Raw genomic sequence first — 17393 nt, forward strand, 5'->3', positions numbered from 1 at the left:
CTAAGTCTTGCTGCTGTCAGGAACAGGTCCCGGAGCTGCTGATGACTCGATGGGTGCCCCAAACTTGCTCTATTTCTTTTTAGCTGGGTTCGGAGCTATAGGTGAGTGTGGAGGGGGTGGGGGTGGGGCAGTTGCTCAGCTCGCGATTGAGTGAGTGAGAGCCCTTTTTAGCCTGGAAATGTCTCGATTCCACGTACCTTCCACGCTGTGCCCTGTTGTGGGGTTCCTCTGTTCGTCTGGACTTGTTTTTATGTCCCCTTGAGGAGTTTTGTATGTTTCGGTCAGGAGAGGTTAAGAGCTGCTTCTTACTCTGCCGCCATCTTAACCCGGAAGCCCTTTTTCTCTCTCTTTTACAAGACTAGCTTAGCTCCTATTCTCATCCTGCCTTTTCTGGATAACATCTTTTATACCTCTTTCATATGTTCAAATCATCAGTGTTAATATGCTGCAACCTATTTTTGTCCAACATCTCCTATACTCTCCAGTGCCCTTTGGGTGATGTACAATGTTGTTTTTTCAGGGATTGTACTATTCCACAGGCTGTAAAGAGCATAAAATCTATGGAACAAAGAGTCATATATGCTATAAATAATGTAATCTTTTCAAAAAAAACTAAAATACACCTGACATTAAAACTTTACTAGCCTTAATAATATTTTTTGATGATTCTGAAAATACTTAAGTGCTTTGTAATGTTTTACATTCTGTATAGTAAGATGGTGTTCAGAACCTCAAAGTTACGTGTGTGTGTGAGCGTGTGAGTGTCAGTAAGTTTTCTGATGCTAGGGAATGCCAGATGAGAGTTTATAAGTTAACCTAGAGCATTAATACAGAATTTTGTGTAGATAAGAAATCATTTTTAAATGTAAATGGAACCTCTTGGGGTCCCTATCTGGCAATTTTGATCCCTAATTTAATCTCCATGTGGCACTCCTATTGGAAATTCCCTTCACTAGTGTATGTTGGCACCTTATTTATTATGTAAAGCCTGAGAGAGCAACAAGAGGCACTGAGGACTTAAGTGACTGGGCCACAGTTGCACATGGAGTTAAGACATGCGCCCCAGTTGGCCTGAATTTCTGTACACTGTACTACACTGCCTCTCCATCACTGGAGGCTATCAAGTCATTGATGATGATCTAGGATAACATATTATGAATAACCCTAAAATATGACTAGATCTCTCCTATAATTAAAAACTCTTATTTGACCTTGCTATCCCCTCAGGATTTTTCCTATACTTCTCTTTTCTTGAACCCAACTCTAAGACAAATACTTCCTTACATCCTTTACATCTGTCTTTCATCCTTAGCACTTCACTGAAATTGCTATTTTGAGGTCGATAGTGATTTCTTAATTGGCAAGTAAAATGACCATTTCTCAGTCCCCTTCCTTCTTTGCAGGTATTGTTATTTTATCTGGATACTCTCTTCTCCATGGATATTCATGACACTTCTTTCTTGTGGTTCTTTTTCTGTCTTCTGGAATGGTTCTTCTCCATCTCTTTTGCAGTATCATTCCCTTTTGCATGAATATGCCCCAGATCCCTGGAGAGGCATTATGGATGGACAGAAAGATGGACCCTGAACTGAATATGACAAAGAGAACGGACTGGATTACTTTTGACAAATCCTACAGTTTCCTCAAGGATCTCAAGTTGCTCACACACACACGTACACATACCCACAACACATCTTTCTTTGTAAACATCAATATGTGTAGAAGGATGCTATTTGGCCATGAATTATGGAACACCACTATCTTCAAAGAAACCAAATTTGTGAGTGACCCAAAGGGCAATCATAAACACATTTGGGGTATAAGTAAGCTGCAGAATATTATTGGTGATGACATAGATGTAATAAGTATCATAAAAAACATTTACCCAGATGTCACTTGCATTGATAGGCAGCAAATAGATGTTAGATTGTGCCAATATTCTTTACTCGTTTTAGACAGGCAAGCCTCACTTCACACCCAGGAGATCATACATCAAAGACATTGTCAGGTAACGTGATGAAGCAAAAAATGTGTGGTATTCATGGAATATCAAAGCGATGAGCACTATAGGGTGTCTCTAACGAAATGTGAGATGCTTGAAATACTTTCAAGTGTCACTAACTCATTTTTTCCTTTTCTCTTTACCTCTCCCTGTATTTTTCCCCAAATTCTCCAATAATATAGTGGATCAGTGATCTCACAGATGTTGATATTCTTGCCAATCATAGAAATCATAATCCATTTATGTTTCTTCATTTTGTGTAACTCTAATTCTATAAGTTTGCCATGAGGATTCTACTCATGATAGGGGCCTTCCTTGATTTGTCTCACTGTCATAAGAATACTAATAGAGTACATGAATTATCCAGTGCTTATCTCTCTCATCATATGACTTGTCCATCATCTTTTACTGTATTTATATATATGCATATATACACAATATACATGTATTACAAAGGACTGCAAAAATATTTATTAAAACTAGAAAAAAAATTTTAAGTTAGAACTCTCTCAAAAGATGTCCTTCAATTTGTACTCCTATCATGGATAAAGACAAAAAGATTGTGTATGAAATAGAAAAGGATAAAAAGAAGAATTTAATTGGACCACCTAGTAACATAGTGAGATTGGGACAGTGTTAACCAGTGTTTTGAAAATTCTAGTTGGTGTTCCATATCTACTCCAAGGCCAAGTTACCTGTCATGAACCAAGAGGAAAATACAATTTTAAATAAGTTACCATTAGTTCTTAAAGGTGGCCTATCTGTTTTCCCTAAAATAATTTTACCTAGGAGTTTTGGCTACAAGAGCTTCTTAACCACCTGAGCTCTTCCCTCTTGGATTTATGTGGAGGGTCTCTCTGATATACACAGAAATCCCTACTTGAAATCTATGAAAAAGATGTCTATGATGAGGAAAAAAATCTTAGGCAGTAGATAAGGGGCTAGAAAGAGCACAGTAAAGACCTGGTGCTTCCGGTCTATATTAGTCTCAAAGATATTTCTCCTCAGTACCACTAGCTATACTCAAGATGTGGTACACCATATCTTGCCTTGAGGTGACTGGTACCAGTTTCAGCTAATTGTCCTCCTGTGAAATTCTCAAAGGGAGACATGAGTTGGATTATGGAAGCCCCAACCTTGTATATTTTCACACTGGAGAGTTTGACATTGAAGGTCTGAGAATAGAAGTAGCCTCAGAAGCCATAGAATATTTGCTGATACACTCTTCTCTATATTCCTGGCAGAAATCCTTTATGTTCAACCACTCCTGACTTAGGGAGTAAAACAATGTGCACCAAGTGGGGCAAGTCACATTTCAGTTCATCATACAGGTGTTGCTGGTCCAGCTCTATCACCATGTCCACTTCAAAAGCAGAAGCAGCATGTACCAGGGCCTGGTAGCTAGAGCTCTTAATCCTCCCATAGGTATTAATGATACAGCCACTGACAGAACTTGGGTGGTACAACTTGCAATGTTGATTGTAAATGTATTGCCAAGTTTACTGTTGGTACCAGGCATGGTGGAGTCAAAATGATAGACAAGTAGATCTTGGATAGAGAAACCCTCCTCTATATTAGTGGTCTCTCGTTGTGAAGGGTTCCCATATTTCCAGGAATGGGCAGTCTTTAACGACATCCAGCTCCATTTATGTGGGTTGTACAGCCTAGTCACACAGCATAATTAAGTTGTAGGTGGCACACTGTGGACTTGCCCACATTCGTAGGGCATATTACAGGGAACTCTTCCTCACACTCTGCTTGCTGTTTCATTTATTCCATAGGTGTGTGGGTGTTAAGATAAAGGAGCATGAGAGTATTCAAGATATAAGCCACCTCAGTGTACCCACTCAACTGGAATGGACCATTGCTCACAGCCATGCCAAGTGAAGACAGCTACTTTGGCCCTTGCATTAAAGGTGAATTCTTTGTTTTGAATCTGTTCACTGCTGAGGATCTCTGCCATGCCAACTTGCAGTTCCAGCTCAGTACAGTTCTGTCTCATTCTAACTTGAACATAGCCAATGGCTTCCTTTCATCCCTGTATCCTTCTGCCATCTTCTCTTCTGCATGGACATTATCTCATGAGCCTAGAAACCAGAGGACTCTCGGGTCCTTCTGCCTCTCAGGTCCAGGAAGCCAGACAAGTTAGCAAACCTAGCACTTCCTGTTCATTTATTTTTATGACATTCTTATACCACTTCTCCTGTGTAATTCGTTCATTGCAGTATGTTAGAGCCTGCTTATGTTCCTTCTGAAATACCTTCATGTTTTTGCTTTCTTCACAGGAAGCAAAACTTCCTTCACACTTCACAGAGGTGTTTAAGGAATTGACATAATTATTCTCCTAGCAATGAATAGATAACTCAGAAATTAATTGATTAAGGAGCTACTATGGGTAAAAGCCTTGTGTCAGGCCCTGGGGAGGAAGGCAAGAACAAGAAATGGTCTCTGCCTTTAAGGAATTAACAGTACCAAAATCAGTCTTTCCTTTGTCTCAAATTGGTTAGTTTTCAAAATTTTCATCAAAGATAATTCTGTTCTCTAGGACCATGTGTGCATGTGTGTGTATGTGTGTGCATGTGCGTGCATGCGATTTTCTTTTTAAAAAGAGCTTAAAGCTCATACATTCATACAAATTTATAGTAGGACAAGTCTAGAACTAGATAATACTGACATTCAGAATGAAACTTTGGAGGCCCTTGCAATATAGTTATGTATATTGCAGAGGCCTCCAAACTTTGGTTGCATTTGATTTTATTTCTCCGTGGTAGAGTGTTGACCTAAAAGAATAATTCTCCATGATTTTTTATAAAAATTAAGGGGATAGGGAGTAGTGGGTCTGTGATTTCATTGGTGTAGGGAACTGCATGTGAGAAATTCCTGATGGAGCAGCTCAACACCTTCTCTGCAACTTTTCATCTTAGAGTTGTCTAGAGAACTCACAGTCAAAGTGACTTGCTAAGGGTCATGTAACCAATATGGTTCACACATAGAGAACTAGAACCTAAGTGTTCCCAGAGCTAAGACTAGCTCTGTTCAGACATCTTCATGTGAGGGAAGAGAAGCCTTCTCTTCTAACAAGTATATATGGTCTGGTGGGACAAAGCAGTGCATTGGCCATGACTGATGGAGATCTGCTTCATACTTCTAGTCCACCTTTTCTCCCCTTCAAGGATGTTATATTCTAGCCAAACTGACCTACCTTTTGCCTCTTCGTAGGGATACCATCTTTTTTCTTGAATGGATACTCCTGTTTCCATCTGCTGAGGTTTTTCCTTTGCTAAAAGGAATAATTCAGGCACTACATCCTCCATGAAGAATTCTCTGACCCTCTCTAATAATCCCCATTCAACCGAGAGTACATTCTGCATCAAGAAATAACAAGTTAGCCTTAACAAATGTTCCCTCATATTTTTTTAACATTGGGCTTAACTATATCTTCTTTCTCCTATTGAGATTTCAGCTCCTTTGTCCTATCTATCTTTTCTTTTATCCCCTGCATCTACCGTAGCATCCTGATTAACCTAATAGCTATTTAATAGCTCAGAGAACAGCAGGTTCTCAGTAAATGTTGGTTGAATTGATGTCACAACCAAACCTCTTGTTTAACATGTCTACAAGTAGGCTTATTATCCCCTCTTCCCTTCTCAAATTTGCTTTCCTTTCCAGCCTCACTATTTCATTCTGTGTCATTATCATTGCCCCAGTTTTCCATGTTTGAGTTTCCCTTCCTAGGTAAATGCTGACTGGTTTTCCCTCTTTATCTTTCTTGAATCTGTGCCCATCTTTCCATTCTCACTACCACCACCCTAGTAGAGACCTTCATTACCAATCATCTTGGCTATTATAGTAGATAGTTATTATCTGAATCCATCTTTTTGGTTTCTATCTTCTCTCTTCCAATTCATATTTAATGTAATGTCCAAACTAATCTTCTGTCCTCGGCTTCTCAGGACCCCTAGATAGTGGATATACACAATGCCTAGCACTTAGTATTTGCTTAATAAAGATTTATTGACTGGCTGATTGGATACAGATAGACTCATAAAGAAAGATAGACTCTACCTTCAAGGAGCTTATATTCCAATGGAAGAAGACAGAATTTAAAAATGAGCTAAAAAGGAATAGGAGGCAGTATCCATATAGCATGTATGTTGGCAGAGTCCTAAGAATAAGGAGCAAAGGCAGGAATGGAATAAGACATGACTGTCCTGGGCACATCCTTCAAAATGAGGCCCCAGGAGGAACTCACCAATACCAAGATTGCCAAAGTGATGTTTCAAGGTGAATAGACTAGGGAGGAGAATAGCTGAGACATGGTGGCAAAGTCCTGAGAGTTAGAAAAAGGACTTGGAGGGGAAAAAAGACTAAATAAATTGAAATTTCCAAAGTGGGGAGGTGGAAAATCTCATTGTGGTTAAAAAAAGGGAAAAATTAAATAAGAAAAAAAACTCCAAGAAGATTCTTTTTTTAAAACCCTTAACTTCTATATATTGGCTCCTAGGTGGAAGAATGGTAAGGGTGGGCAATTGGGGTCAAGTGACTTGCCCAGGGTCACACAGCTGGGAAGTGTCTGAGGCCAGATTTGAACTTAGGACCTCCCATCTCTAGGCCTGACTCTCAACCCACTGAGTTACCCAGCTGCCCCACCCAAGAAGATTCTAAATGTCATGATGGGAAAAATCAATAAATAAGCACAGAGATGCTTAAAATTCAACACCTGAGATATAAGATATAAGATACAAGATATGAGATACAAGAAAAGTGAATGAGCAGAATTTCTTCCAGCCAACACCAATGAAAGCTCAAAACTCAAAATCATCACTAAAAAGTTCCAGTTACCAGAAAAGATTGAAACACTCTTTCAAGAAAAAGAAAAACCTAATTATCAATAGTGGAAGAGATTGACAGGAAAAGAAAAAGAATTATTGATAAAGAGATTGATTTCCAAGGATGAGATCTCCACATGAAAGGAGGGTAAAGGACATAGACCATAATGAACATATGCCATAAAGCAAGGGATGTCTCACTGGTAAGAGAGATGAATGGCAGCCCTATTTCTGTCCCCAAAGTTTTAGGTTTTAATACCTTTAAACTACTTTAAACCTTTTGGGAAACCCTGTATAAATTATGTCCCTTTGCTTCTAGATTCTCCTATTTATGGAAACTTGTATTTATCTAGGTTATGATATTAGTATGTGTCTTGAATATGAAATCTCTAAATCAGATCATTATCTTCTCCTCTCCCCTTTGTGCCTGACATCAGAAAAGGATTTGACAGCCCTCTAGATTTTCTTTGTCATGGATGGCATGGCGCCCACATAACAATACCAGTGGTTATCAGAATTGGAGTGAGGGAAGGTGGAACTTGATCTGAAGGTAAACAGCATAAATGAGCAATGGTCACTTTGATCATATCCAGGGAGATCAGAGCTCAGTCTCTCCTTTTATTTCTTTCTTTCATAACCTAGTAGGAAGCCGGATAGGTCCAGTAACAAGCATTGTTTCAGTTCTGGGTGCCCCTCCCTGCTGGGCTCTATTGGCAGGATGCTACAAGCAAGCATAGTGCAGGAGAAGGTAAAGGCACAAATGGGATATGGTTTGAGCCAGCTAATGGCATTTCATCTTCATGGCAAAGTGGTCAATCTAAATTATTTCTTTCATCTTTCTCATCATGTAAGCTGCCAAAGTGAAATTCAAAGATTCATCGCCATATTGATGAATTGTTGGATCACGTGTGCTTGGGTCTCTATAGCCCGAGAACATAAGGTTCACCTTCTTATTCATAAATATGGTCATGTCACTCCTCTGGGTAGCAATCTTCAGTGGCTCCCTCTTGCCTACCAATTATAGTTCAAAATTCTTTACTTGGTACTTAAGGCTCTCAGCAATCAGGATTCAGCCTATGCTGTAGCCAGTGGGCTAACTCTGTGTCCTGAATGTACCTTTTCTCCTCTCCCCTCACATCTATGCCTTTGTCTCCATTCTTGTGAGCCCCTCTTTTGCCTTCTTCCCCAGAGAGAGTTTTACCCACCCTCTAAAACCCAGAGCACCATCTGCTCTCAAGCTTTTTTTTTACTTCCCCCGGGCAACAATGATGCTTTCCTCCTTAAACTTTACAAAGCACTTTGTTTAAAGTTAGTTATTTGTGTCTGTGTGGTGTCACTCCACTGGATCCAAAGAACCTGTCTTAGTCATCTAAATTGGTCCATGAATTCCAAAGGCAAAGCCTGAACAGTGGTAACAGACAAAATCTTGCCATAGGGTAGAAAATTGAGAAGGTACATATAGTGCTTGTACTACTCTAACTCTAAGAGTTGTGGGGGGGGGTTGAAGTGAACCTCAGGGGTTCGGGAAGGGCACCTTTTGCAAGGATGAAAGACTGAAACTGAGCTTAAAAATAAAAAGAGAAATTTATAAATTTAGAAAGAAATGTTGAGAATGGCCAGGAGGACAGCATAGGTGGAAGACTGCCTCCTACGTGGAACAGCATAGATGGAAAGCTCAGACAACATCGATGCTGGGGTCTTTATACTCTTTACGATAGTGAAGATGTGACTCTAGAGTGGTGTGCACTGAGGCATGGGCAGGGGGGTTTGGTCATCTGACCGACCGGGGTCTGCCTGAAGACATAGCGGGTGACCCTCCTAGTTTAGAGGACAGATGGATGTCTGGGATACAACTTGATGCTATCAAGGAGGCGTATCTCTCTGTCCATCTATGGGACAGTCCAAGGAAGCTAATCCTCTCAGGGTCTTCTAGGAGTTATCAGATGTTTTGGGTTAGGAGTCTCAAGGATAGAAGGGAGCAAAGGAATTTCCCTGCTTATAGTTTGCCTGAAACACTTCTATAGTTTGGGGGTGCAATGCCCATGCCATAAGGAATAACAACATTTACGTAGTTCTTTAAGGTGGCCTCCTTTGCAAATACCTCATTTTATCCTGACAACAACATTGGGAGACAGTGCTATTATTATAGAGATGAAGAAAGCAGGGGTCAAGTGGCTCTCTCGGGTCATGCAGCCATTACGAGTTTGAGGCCAGATTTGTATTCAGGTCTTCCTTATTCCTGGCCTATCCCTGTATTCACTGTATCATTAGTAGGGGATTCTTAGAGCCATATAATAAAGTAGAGCCTAGAAACAGGACAGTGAGAATAGCCACTAGGGACAGGCTACAGTTCTGACTTTGTTAGGGTTTCTCAGGGGAGGGAGGATCCAAGTTCTATCCTGGATTATAAATAGGAACAGATGTACAGTTATCGTGAATGCATCTCCTCAAAGTCAACTGCAGTGACTCAGTGGCTCCTGAGTGACTATTTTACAGTGAACTCCCCTATGTAGGTTCAGGAAGTCCCAGGTTTCTTCGTGCTGCTGATCTGTCATTGGTCCCTGACATAGGTGATTTTGGAGCAAGAGTAATTTTGTAGTCAAATACGTCAACCTGGAAAAACATAGAACACTAAAGTAGTTACAAAGAACAAGTCTTTAATCAGGACAAGGGAGACAGATGGCCACCTCACAGGGCCATACTACTACTTCATCACACAAAGCCACACAAGGTCAGGACTCTGGGAGAAATGTCTCCAGAAAAATGTACTGCAATCGGGAATGTCCATCATGGGAATTTCCAATGAACTAAAGAGCTTGGAGTCTTATATACACTTCGGGGAATAAAGGAAAGGAAGGACAACAGATTGGCACTTGGAAGGAAAGATTCCAGCCAGGGGCTAGAGTGGTTCCCAAACTTTTTTGGCCTACCGCCCCCTTTCCAGAAAAAATATTACTTAGCGCCCCCTGTCACATACTATCACCGCCCCCTTACAGTTATTCACCACCTCCAAATGCACCTGTGGCCATCACCTCTCCTCCTGGATCGCTGCAGCACCCACCAGGGGGCGGTGGCGCCCACTTTGGGAATCACTGACTAGACTGAGAGGGGCTTTAAACTTCTTAGACAAATACTTAAATTTTTATTATCTCTATCACTCCAATTCAGGATGTTTAATGGCTACTTAATGGGTGCTTGATGACTTATTGTTCAGTCTGGGAGTTCCTTGAGGATGAGTTCCCAAGGGCCAAAGGTAAATTTGGGGGTTTTATAAAACAAAGTTGTCTGGTAGTAGCCATTAAGTTCTAAGGACCCACACTGTCTCTGTTTTCTTCTAAATCTGTGAATCTCTAAGATTTGGACTCTATTTAAAGTCGACTTCAGATTAGTTTGAGATTTTAGCAAGAGTTGAATGAACCTGTTTTCTGAGACCTTGGATAAGTCACTTCAGCTCTTTTATGCTCCAGTTTCCTATTTCTTAAACTGCAAGAGCGAGATATTTTCCAGTCATCAGCTTGTGTCTTGTATGTATCCAATTATTTACTTGTCTCATCCGCTTGAAGGTAACTTTCTTGAAATTGGGGCTGTTTTTGACATTTCTTTGTATTGGTCTGGATCATAGCAAGCTTCACTGCTTCTGCTTGATGACTGACTGCCTGACTTAATGCCTGTTTACTATGGAAATAGTAAAGCCAGTCAGTGTTCCTTTCACTATTCTGTATTTTTTTTAAACCCTTACTTTTCGTCTTGGAGTCAAAACTGTGTATTGGTTCCAAGGCAGAAGAGTGGTAAGGGTGGGCAGTGGGGGGGGGTGTCAAGTGACTTGTCCAGGGTCATACAGCTGGGAAGTGTCTGAGGCCAGATTTGAACCCAGGACCAACTGGCTCTAGGCCTGGCTCTCAATCCACTGAGCCTGTTCTGTTCTTTTTGAAAAATGATCTGGATGAAAGCTCATGATAAAGAGAAAAGATGTCCTGGCTTATGTTTGGCAACAACAATATTGGTCATTTGAAGTATGTGATTGTGTCCTATTGACGTGGAATCTAAGAGAACCTCAAGTTTACTCAGCTTGAAAGATGGAGACCCCAAAGCTTGCCCTTGTTCCCAGGAAGGGAATCTCAGACTAGCCATTTCAGACCCAAATGTAATGAAAATGAAAATCCCAGTTAGGTGGGGCAAATGCTAAGTACTCTTTTTGTCTGAAGTAGTCTCCCCCATTGTGTCAGAGACCTTTTCCCAGGAAGACCCACACCTGTGCGGGGATCACCATTTAGTGTCCATTGTAAGTGGTCCATTCCCTTACACCCTAGCCTCTAGCTATGGTTTCTTTCCCAAGCCTGTCAGTTATAGTTTGAGCACTCTCATTTCCTTGTAGCCTCCGTAAAGTCAACCAATCATATTTCCCTGTCCCTTGGTTCCCCAAAAGATATATAAGTCCCCCAAATTCTTTTGTCCTTTGGAGTTGTCTTCTAGCTAGGTTGCGCTCCCAGGAATCAGTGATCAGAGAAACCAGAGCTTCAGAACTCTGTGTTGGGGGGGGCGGCTTGTAGTGCACAGCTCTGTGTGGAAGCCTTGAGGAAAGCACTGAACCCCTTTCCTTAATTAGAGAGTGGTTTTTCTGACTATTTAATAGTTCTGTGTTTTTTCCAGTTTAACAGTCCAGGGGATGCCCATTGAGAGGCACAAAAAATAAGTACTTGACCAAATAACCTTCATAATAGACTATATCTAAGTTCCTGTTCCTGCTTATATGTTGCCATGATGATGAGTTTTCATGCAACTGACCAGACTGGGGAGTATGTTGTTAACTAATAATGTACAATGCATGCAACAGTTACCCGAATTAAGCCATTTAGTCTTAATTTTTTAAAATCATTATAGACCTTCAAGGAGTCTTCTCACATAAATGATAGAGTATCACACACATCCAGAATAATCCAGGCTCATTGTGTGGAGTGAGAAATTAGTGTGTTATTCTTAAGTTATTAAAAGTTAATAATATCTAAAGGTTGGTGTCCTTCCCCCCCCCATTCTTTTTTTTTTTAAATTTTAAACCCTTAACTTCTGTGTATTGGCTCCAAGGCAGAAGAGTGGTATGGGTAGGCAATGGGGATGAAGTGACTTGCCCAGGGCCACACAGCTGGGAAGTGTCTGAGGCCGGATTTGAACCCAGGACCTCCCATCTCTAGGCCTGGCTCTCAATCCACTGAGCTACCCAGCTGCCTCCTTCCCCCCCCCCCCCACAATCTTACAAAAACTTTACCTGAGCTTGTCTGGGAATTGCCCCAGGGAGGGGTTCCAGGCTGATGGTCTTAGGTCCTGAAGTACTCAGGACCAAATCATAAGTACCAATCTTGAGTACCCTTTTGTTTTATTATTGAAGCTTCTAACCAAGGTCAAGTCCAGTGGCTTGATTGATCTTCTTGGCATGGGCATGGAAGGGAGATGGTATGGACACTGTTCAGAGATGGCATGGACACTGTGCCCCTTAACTAAGGCAAACTGTAAACAGGGAAATTCCCCTGCTCCTTTCTCTCCTTGCAACTCTAACCCAAGAATATCTGATAGTGTCTATAAGACCCTGAGATTACTATCATCCTTGGATGGTCCTTTAGGTTGAGATGGATAAAGAGATACACCTCCAGGCTATACCTCGATACCATTGGACTGTATCTCAGGCATCCATCTGTTCCCTAAACCATGAGGGTCTCCAGGCAGACCCCAGTCAGATGACTGAACACCCCCACTGAATGCCTAAGTGCTTACCACTCTAGAGTCACATCCACACCGTGGCATAACACCACGTACTCACTGTTGTAAAGGGTATAAAACTCCCTGAACTGAAGCATTCTGGGAGCAACCGCCCAGGTTTGTTCCACTCATGCTGCCATGCTGGCCAATAATTCTATCTTACTAATAAATCTCTCCTTTTACTTTTAAGCTAAGTTTCAGAGTCTTGCATTCTTACAAAAGGTATCCTTCCCGAACTCAGGGGTTCACCATTGTACCCCATAACAATCTCATGAGTCCTTCCTAGATAATCTAGTCCTCAGCTACTCCCCTCTTTGTATCTGTCTCCAACTTCCTGGTCATTTCTTTAAAATATTTAAAATATTGATTTGCTTGGATGTATCCATTGTAAAGCTATTTTCTCCAATTTCTTGAAGATGTTTAAAAGCTTGATTGTGTTCATTGTAAAGCCAATGTAAAACTATTCTATACTCTGTCTCTAACTATTGTAAAATGTTATAATTCCTTCTGGGGGACTTGATTAAGTCAGGATTCTCCTATCAATAGGGGATTTTTCTTTTAGTTTTTGGGCATTTGTCTTGGGTCAACAACTTGAGGCAGTGCCCCACATTTTCTCTGTAACCCCTTGGGGACATCTTTCTTGAGTCCATGACTTGAGGCAGTGCTACTCCCCGCCCCCCTCTCTCTCTCGCTATTATATTGTAGATGATTGATTTCCATGGTCATATGTTTTTAATAAGTGGTAAGAGAGGACGAATTTTGAAATTTCCACACCACACACTCAGGAATTTCTGCAGGTAGTCTATGAACAAAAAACAATTCTAGGAATGTGATTTAGTTCTCCCACCCTTCTAAAGGCAATGGGATAGAGTAGAAAAAGGCTTGAATTGGGTATCAGACCTGAAGTTCACATCCTAGCTCTGCTACTTAGTGGATGTGTCCCTCAAGAGCAGTGGTCAGCAACGTATGGCTCTTGAGCCATATCTGGCTCTTTTGAGGGCCAGATACGGCTCTTTCTGCAGGAGCCATAAAGTCCATTTTTTTCAGGTGCTGTTACAGGAGCGGCACTGGGAGCACTGTACGGCTCTCACAAAATTACATTTTAAAAAATGTGGCATTTATGGCTCTCATGGCCAAAAAGGTTGCCGACCCCTGCTCAAGAGGGTAAATAGGGAGCAATGGGAAGAAATGAATCAGGTTTAGGCTTAACTTATGGCACAGTGGGTAGAGTGCTAGGTCTAGAGTAAAAAAAAATCTTTTTCCTGAATTCTAATCTGGTTTCAAACACTTAGTAGCTATGTGACCCTGGGAAATTCACTTAACCCTGTTTACCTCAGTTTCCTTGTCCTATCAAATGAGCTAGAGAAGGAAATGACAAGTCACTCCGGTATCTTTGCCCCAAATGGAGTCACAGAGAGTCAAGATACCATTGAAATGACTGAAAAGCAACAGCAAGGCTTGATATAAGGAAAAATGTCCTAACAGAGGAGTCAAAAAAGGCAATGGGCTCCCTCAGCAAGTCATCGATTGCATTTTTTTCCTGGTGTATCTCTTGAGCTGCCCAGCAGGAAGATCCCCCATCTCTGTCCTGTTTTTAGATTTGGTTTTCTTTCCCCCTTGAAGCTCTATTTTTTTGTCTTGTTGTGGAAGGGTATGGAGGTTGAATGTTTTGCTCTGTCTAAGCCGCCATCTTCCCAGAATCCCCCAGGAGGCTTCATTGCATTTTTTTAAAAGTCATTGAGGAGGGGGGCAGCTGGGTAGCTCAGTGGAGTGAGAGTCAGGCCTAGAGACAGGAGGTCCTAGGTTCAAACCCGGCCTCAGCCACTTCCCAGCTGTGTGACCCTGGGCAAGTCACTTGACCCCCATTGCCCACCCTTACCAATCTTCCACCTATGAGACAATACACCGAAGTACAAGGGTTTAAAAAAAAGACATTGAGGAAAGTCTGGATGACCATGTGTTGCCAGTATGCCTCTTTGGGAAATAATATTATTATAATAAGTAACTTTGGCACTTTAAGGTTTGCAAAGTGCTTTACAAATATTACTGCATTTGATGTCTTTAGATCAATCCCAAGAAGTTGTTCAGGTGCTGTTATTATCCCCATTTTATAGAAGAGGAAACTGAATCGAATAGAAGTTAAGTGAGCTGCTCAGGGTTTTATAGTAAGTATCTGAGATATGATTTGAACTCAAGACTTCTTGACTCCCAGTCTGGAGCTCTATCTATTGTGCTCTCTAGCCCTCTGTGATTTTTTTCCCCTCCTTGTCCATAGTAACTATGATAGAAAGTTGAGTTATGATGTGCCAATGGGAAACAAAGTGCTAGGAGACTTTGGTTACAGTGTGATTTAGAATATTTCAATTTTCTTAAATTATATCTAAAGTGACATTGTGAGATAGAGCTGGTCTGCTCCACTGATAAGGGAATTTCTTAGGTTCTCTTTCTTTTGTAATGTCCTCCAGCCCTGAAGGCAAGTCTGGCAGCAAGGTTTGTTAAGAAACCTTTGGAGATTTCTTTCCTAATCAGAAACAGTTTGGGGAGCAAAAGAGAATGTTAAACAGAATAGGAAAGAATCCCTTCTTTAGTAAGGCAGCGATCTGTAATTTTGTTCCCCCAGGTACTTCCTCTATTGACTCAGATCACAACTCCTATGAGCCTCCTTAGTAAATGGTTTGAAAGAGTTGCTGTAACTGAAATATTCAGCACACTGTGACAGCCCTGGTCCTCAGATGGCAGTCAAATCCACAGATATGCAGTCAGCATTTGCTCTATGCCAGGTACCAGAGTGGATGCTGAGGATAGGAATATGATAAATAAAAGAATACTTCCTTTCAAAGACAGGCAATATATAAGTACCTACCACCTACCAGAGCAAGGGAAAGGGCAGGTAGCCTGTGCCCTGAGGAGCTAGATAGCCAGAACCTAGCTAAGATATCCCCTCCTGGCCAAACTATCTTGGGGCTACCTCCTAAGAGATTGGGGGGAATCTTCTCTAGTGCTCACAAGCCCTCACCAGTGTATATCCCCCTCAAGATTAAATCGATTTGGGGCAACTGGGTAGCTCAGTGGATTGAGAGCCAGGCCTAGAGACGGGAGGTCCTAGGTTCAAATCTGGCCTCAGCCACTTCGCAGCTGTGTGACCCTGGGCAAGTCACTTGACCCCCATTGCCCACCCTTACCAATCTTCCACCTATGAGACAATACACCGAAGTACAAGGGTTTAAAAAAATGTAAAAAAACAAAAACAAAACAAGATTAAATCGATTTAATCTGGGGGCCTTAAGTATCTTATAGAAAGGATAACAGTAAAAGACTTCCATTCTCTTACAAACATGGAATCTAGGGGGAAATGCTCCAAACCTTGGAAATCTCCAGGGGTAAGGAAGCCACTCATCTTCTGGTTGGGCGAGGTCCTTTTCTCCCACTGGAGGGGATGAGGTCTGAAAATTTGATCTCTAGCTCTTGAGAGCCAGTTGGAGCAGGCTCCAGCATTCCTTTGTCTTGGGTTGAATAAAAGTCAGCCCCTCATCTTCAGATAAGAAACCAAAGGCTTGGCTTTTGGGTTAATAGCTCTGGTCTGGTGGCTTCAGGTGGGGCTGGGTTCCCATTTTCTCTAACCTTTTTCCTCTAGAACAGTGGTTCCCAAACTTTTTTGGCCTCCCGCCCCCTTTCCAGAAAAAAATATTCCTTAGCCCCCTGGAAATTAATTTTTAAAAAATTTTAATAGCAATTAATAGGAAAGGTAAATGCACCTGTGGCCATCACCGACCCCCTGGATCACTGCAGCATCTACCAGGGGGCAGTAGTGCCCACTTTGGGAATCACTGCTCTAGACTGAATCTGGCACCTAGTTAGTATAGAGTCCAGATGGGAGCTGAGTACTCAACTTTTTTACTTTCCCACAAAAGGCATCCTTCTACTTTGAACCCACACAAACAGGCTAAATTTTATTCTCTTCTCATTTTTTTTAAAACCCTTACCTTCCGTCTCCGAATCAATACTGTGTATTGGTTCCAAGGAAAAAGAGTGGTAAGGGCTAGGTAGGCAATGAGGGTTAAGTGACTTGCCCAGGGTCACCCAGCTGGGAAGTGTCTGAGGTTAGATTTGAACCCAGGACCTCCTGTCTCTAGACCTGACTCTCAATCCACTGAGCTACCCAGCTGCTCCCTCCCCCCCTCTTCTCATTTTAAGAATAAGAAAATCAAACTCTTTATCTCAGGAATAGAATTTGGACTATATAGACCTTCTTACACCAAATGAAACTCCCCTTGGAGGAATTTAAGATTTGATTTGGGATCTACTAAAAGCTGCCCTTCGATGAGAAAAGACAGCAATTTAGCTTGCTGCTTATGAATCGTCTTTGGGTCCTGGTGGTGGGGAAGGAGGGGTTGATCTGGAGCATTTTGCTCTTTCCTTCTATTAAATCTAACTCTTCTCAATATCTGCACTTGCAGAACTGGTTTAATACCGTAAAATTCCCCCAAGACTCAACAACCTAGGACAATACGTAAATTTTCTCCAGAAATTCCAGAAACATGTAGGAAAGTCAACTGGAGGTCCAGACAAAGCATCTAGATATCCCTTTTCTGTATAGAGCACGTCAAAATCCTCTGAATCCATCCAATACAATACAGGGCAACTCAGCTATTCTCTAGGAATCCCTGAAATTCATAAAAAATCTCGTGTGAGAGCCACACAAAATCTCTTAACAAAATCTGCTAACTTTCTCCAGGAGTTCCTTCTATAGATTCAGACAAATTTCTTCAGTAATCTTGTGCTAAAAGGGCACCAGAAATTTCCCTGAATGG

General features: G+C 41.5%; 1 pseudogene; it reads right to left on the bottom strand.

Annotated features, from left to right (window-relative positions):
* Positions 1-2878: 2878 nt before the first annotated feature.
* On the bottom strand, positions 2879-4057 carry LOC123253841 (annotated as a pseudogene).
* Positions 4058-17393: the final 13336 nt, after the last annotated feature.

The sequence above is a fragment of the Gracilinanus agilis genome, chromosome X (genome assembly GCF_016433145.1).
Source record: "Gracilinanus agilis isolate LMUSP501 chromosome X, AgileGrace, whole genome shotgun sequence".
In the NCBI taxonomy this organism is placed as follows: Eukaryota; Metazoa; Chordata; class Mammalia; order Didelphimorphia; family Didelphidae; genus Gracilinanus; species Gracilinanus agilis.